Here is a 6,000-nt window from a genome sequence, read left to right as displayed (position 1 = left end):
GTGGACCAGTGTCAACATGACTGAGAAGACACATGACGTGGTAGTAGACCAGTGTCAACATGACTGAGAAGACACATGACGTGGTAGTGGACCAGTGTCAACATGACTGAGAAGACACATGACGTGGTAGTGGACCAGTGTCAACATGACTGAGAAGACACATGACGTGGTAGTGGACCAGTGTCAACATGACTGAGAAGACACATGACGTGGTAGTGGACCAGTGTCAACATGACTGAGAAGACACATGACGTGGTAGTGGACCAGTGTCAACATGACTGAGAAGACACATGACGTGGTAGTGGACCAGTGTCAACATGACTGAGAAGACACATGACGTGGTAGTGGACCAGTGTCAACATGACTGAGAAGACACATGACGTGGTAGTGGACCAGTGTCAACATGACTGAGAAGACACATGACGTGGTAGTGGACCAGTGTCAACATGACTGAGAAGACACATGACGTGGTAGTGGACCAGTGTCAACATGACTGAGAAGACACATGACCTGGTAGTAGACCAGTGTCAACATGACTGAGAAGACACATGACGTGGTAGTGGACCAGAGTCAACATGACTGAGAAGACACATGACCTGGTAGTAGACCAGTGTCAACATGACTGAGAAGACACATGACGTGGTAGTGGACCAGTGTCAACATGACTGAGAAGACACATGACGTGGTAGTGGACCAGTGTCAACATGACTGAGAAGACACATGACGTGGTAGTGGACCAGTGTCAACATGACTGAGAAGACACATGACCTGGTAGTAGACCAGTGTCAACATGACTGAGAAGACACATGACGTGGTAGTGGACCAGTGTCAACATGACTGAGAAGACACATGACGTGGTAGTGGACCAGTGTCAACATGACTGAGAAGACACATGACGTGGTAGTAGACCAGTGTCAACATGACTGAGAAGACACATGACGTGGTAGTGGACCAGTGTCAACATGACTGAGAGAAGACACATGACGTGGTAGTGGACCAGTGTCAACATGACTGAGAAGACACATGACGTGGTAGTGGACCAGTGTCAACATGACTGAGAAGACACATGACGTGGTAGTGGACCAGTGTCAACATGACTGAGAAGACACATGACGTGGTAGTGGACCAGTGTCAACATGACTGAGAAGACACATGACGTGGTAGTGGACCAGTGTCAACATGACTGAGAAGACACATGACGTGGTAGTGGACCAGTGTCAACATGACTGAGAAGACACATGACGTGGTAGTGGACCAGTGTCAACATGACTGAGAAGACACATGACCTGGTAGTGGACCAGTGTCAACATGACTGAGAAGACACATGACGTGGTAGTAGACCAGTGTCAACATGACTGAGAAGACACATGACGTGGTAGTGGACCAGTGTCAACATGACTGAGAAGACACATGACGTGGTAGTGGACCAGTGTCAACATGACTGAGAAGACACATGACCTGGTAGTAGACCAGTGTCAACATGACTGAGAAGACACATGACGTGGTAGTGGACCAGTGTCAACATGACTGAGAAGACACATGACGTGGTAGTGGACCAGTGTCAACATGACTGAGAAGACACATGACGTGGTAGTGGACCAGTGTCAACATGACTGAGAAGACACATGACGTGGTAGTGGACCAGTGTCAACATGACTGAGAAGACACATGACGTGGTAGTGGACCAGTGTCAACATGACTGAAAGACACATGACGTGGTAGTGGACCAGTGTCAACATGACTGATGACGTTAGTGGACCAGTGTCAACATGACTGAGAAAACACATGACGTGGTAGTGGACCAGTGTCAACATGACTGAGAAGACACATGACGTGGTAGTGGACCAGTGTCAACATGACTGAGAAGACACATGACGTGGTAGTGGACCAGTGTCAACATGACTGAGAAGACACATGACCTGGTAGTGGACCAGTGTCAACATGACTGAGAAGACACATGACGTGGTAGTGGACCAGTGTCAACATGACTGAGAAGACACATGACGTGGTAGTGGACCAGTGTCAACATGACTGAGAAGACACATGACCTGGTAGTAGACCAGTGTCAACATGACTGAGAAGACACATGACGTGGTAGTGGACCAGTGTCAACATGACTGAGAAGACACATGACGTGGTAGTGGACCAGTGTCAACATGACTGAGAAGACACATGACGTGGTAGTGGACCAGTGTCAACATGACTGAGAAGACACATGACGTGGTAGTGGACCAGTGTCAACATGACTGAGAAGACACATGACGTGGTAGTGGACCAGTGTCAACATGACTGAGAGACACATGACCTGGTAGTGGACCAGTGTCAACATGACTGAGAAGACACATGACGTGGTAGTGGACCAGTGTCAACATGACTGAGAAGACACATGACGTGGTAGTGGACCAGTGTCAACATGACTGAGAAGATACATGACGTGGTAGTGGACCAGTGTCAACATGACTGAGAAGACACATGACGTGGTAGTGGACCAGTGTCAACATGACTGAGAAGACACATGACGTGGTAGTGGACCAGTGTCAACATGACTGAGAAGACACATGACCTGGTAGTAGACCAGTGTCAACATGACTGAGAAGACACATGACGTGGTAGTGGACCAGTGTCAACATGACTGAGAAGACACATGACGTGGTAGTGGACCAGTGTCAACATGACTGAGAAGACACATGACGTGGTAGTGGACCAGTGTCAACATGACTGAGAAGACACATGACGTGGTAGTGGACCAGTGTCAACATGACTGAGAAGACACATGACGTGGTAGTGGACCAGTGTCAACATGACTGAGAAGACACATGGTGGTAGTAGACCAGTGTCAACATGACTGAGAAGACACATGACCTGGTAGTAGACCAGTGTCAACATGACTGAGAAGACACATGACGTGGTAGTAGACCAGTGTCAACATGACTGAGAAGACACATGACCTGGTAGTGGACCAGTGTCAACATGACTGAGAAGACACATGACCTGTAGTAGACCAGTGTCAACATGACTGAGCAGACATGGTAGTGGACCAGTGTCAACATGACTGAGAAGACACATGACGTGGTAGTGGACCAGTGTCAACATGACTGAGAAGACACATGACCTGGTAGTGGACCAGTGTCAACATGACTGAGAAGACACATGGGTAGTGGACCAGTGTCAACATGACTGAGAAGACACATGACGTGGTAGTGGACCAGTGTCAACATGACTGAGAAGACACATGACGTGGTAGTGGACCAGTGTCAACATGACTGAGAAGACACATGACGTGGTAGTGGACCAGTGTCAACATGACTGAGAAGACACATGACGTGGTAGTGGACCAGTGTCAACATGACTGAGAAGACACATGACGTGGTAGTGGACCAGTGTCAACATGACTGAGAAGACACATGACGTGGTAGTGGACCAGTGTCAACATGACTGAGAAGACACATGACGTGGTAGTGGACCAGTGTCAACATGACTGAGAAGACACATGACGTGGTATGAAAGACAAAACTAAACCAAAATGGGGAATATTATTGACATTACTTTGCACTTTTCACTGGCTGTCCCTCAAGTTGTGGCAGTGGGACACACATTTGGATGCCAAAACTGAACATTTTGGCTTTTCACCCAATAAATATTTGTTTTTTCATAATATTTTATAGTTTGAAATTATTTGTACTGAATGATAATTTTGGGAAAGAAAGATTCTCTTAGGTCTGAGTATTTGTCACAGTGTTATAAGAAATGCAGCTCTGTCTCTACCTCTCCCCTAGAGCAGAGTGAGCACAGCCTGTCCTCTCTGGGCAGCCAGCTCTGTCTCTACCTCTCCCCTAGAGCAGAGTGAGCACAGCCTGTCCTCTCTGGGCAGCCAGCTCTGTCTCTACCTCTCCCCTAGAGCAGAGTGAGCACAGCCTGTCCTCTCTGGGCAGCCAGCTCTGTCTCTACCTCTCCCCTAGAGCAGAGTGAGCACAGCCTGTCCTCTCTGGGCAGCCAGCTCTGTCTCTACCTCTCCCCTAGAGCAGAGTGAGCACAGCCTGTCCTCTCTGGGCAGCCAAGTTTGTCTGTGACGACCGGTCTCTATAGCCAGACTGTCCTCTCTGGGCAGCCAGGTTTGTCGACCGATCTCTATAGCCAGACTGTCCTCTCTGAGCAGCCAGGTTTGTCTGTGACGACCGATCTCTATAGCCAGACTGTCCTCTCTGAGCAGCCAGGTCTGTCTGTGACGATTGGTCTCTATAGCCAGACTGTCCTCTCTGAGCAGCCAGGTTTGTCTGTGACGACCGATCTCTATAGCCAGACTGTCCTCTCTGAGCAGCCAGGTTTGTCTGTGACGACCGATCTCTATAGCCAGACTGTCCTCTCTGAGCAGCCAGGTCTGTCTGTGACGATTGGTCTCTATAGCCAGACTGTCCTCTCTGAGCAGCCAGGTCTGTCTGTGACGATTGGTCTCTATAGCCAGACTGTCCTCTCTGAGCAGCCAGGTTTGTCTGTGACGACCGATCTCTATAGCCAGACTGTCCTCTCTGAGCAGCCAGGTCTGTCTGTGACGACCGGTCTCTATAGCCAGACTGTCCTCTCTGAGCAGCCAGGTCTGTCTGTGACGACCGGTCTCTATAGCCAGACTGTGCTCATTGAGTCTGTGCCTAGTCAGTGGTTTCCTCGGTTTTCTATCAGTCACAGTGGTCAGATAGTCTACCACCATTTACTGTCTGTTTACTTTGATTTTTTTGTGAAGTCTTTCAAATAGGTGTGATATATTTATATTTTTGCTTTGTGATGATTTGGTTGGGACAGATTTTCTGAGTGCTGTCCTGAGGCGCTATGGGGTTGGTTTGGGTTGGTGAACTGAGCCTCAGAGCCAGCTGGCCGAGGGGACTCTACTCTTGTTTCATCTCTTGACATTGTAGAGCTGTGTGATAGAATCTTTTGGGGTCACTTGTTTTAAGATGGCTGTAAAATGTGATGGCTCTTTTTTCTATTTGAATACGGAGGGGGTTTTGGCCCAATTCTGCTCTACATGCGTTATTTGGAGGTTTTCTTTGGACTTGCAATACAGTCTTGCAAAACCCTGCATGCAGTATTTCGATTGGATGTTTGTTCCATTTGGTAAATTCATTATTAGAGAGTGGGCCCCATACTTCGCCAAAAGAGGTCTGGGAATCAGGATCACAGATATAAATTATATTTGGACACAGTTGTATAACTGATTGGAAAATGTTGAGGTTACCTGTGGTTAACGGTCAGAGCCCAGGTCTGACAGAACCTGTGGTTAACGGTCAGAGCCCAGGTCTGACAGAACCTGTGGTTAACGGTCAGAGCCCAGGTCTGACAGAACCTGTGATTAACGGTCAGAGCCCAGGTCTGACAGAACCTGTGGTTAACGGTCAGAGCCCAGGTCTGACAGAACCTGTGATTAACGGTCAGAGCCCAGGTCTGACAGAACCTGTGGTTAACGGTCAGAGCCCAGGTTTGACAGAACCTGTGATTAACGGTCAGAGCCCAGGTCTGACAGAACCTGTGATTAACGGTCAGAGCCCAGGTCTGACAGAACCTGTGATTAACGGTCAGAGCCCAGGTCTGACAGAACCTGTGATTAACGGTCAGAGCCCAGGTCTGACAGAACCTGTGGTTAACGGTCAGAGCCCAGGTCTGACAGAACCTGTGATTAACGGTCAGAGCCCAGGTCTGACAGAACCTGTGATTAACGGTCAGAGCCCAGGTCTGACAGAACCTATGATTAATGGTGCCTTGATTTCAGTGTTGTGTAGGCTGAGACCAGGTGCTGCAGATTCTTCTACTGTTTTGGCCAGTTCATGAATGTAGATGTTAAATAGTGTTGGACTTATTGGGCTGCCCTGTTTCACTCCATGTCCCTGAGAGAAGAAGTCTGTTGCCTTGTTGCCAATGTTGACCTCACATTTTTTATTTTTTCATTTTTTAATTTTTTTATTTTAATTTTACTTTTATTTAACCAGGCAAGTCAGTTAAGAACAAATT

Source organism: Oncorhynchus nerka, linkage group LG7 (genome assembly GCF_034236695.1).
Source record: "Oncorhynchus nerka isolate Pitt River linkage group LG7, Oner_Uvic_2.0, whole genome shotgun sequence".
Lineage (NCBI taxonomy): Eukaryota > Metazoa > Chordata > Actinopteri > Salmoniformes > Salmonidae > Oncorhynchus > Oncorhynchus nerka.
Note: the sequence above shows the minus strand (reverse complement) of the source record.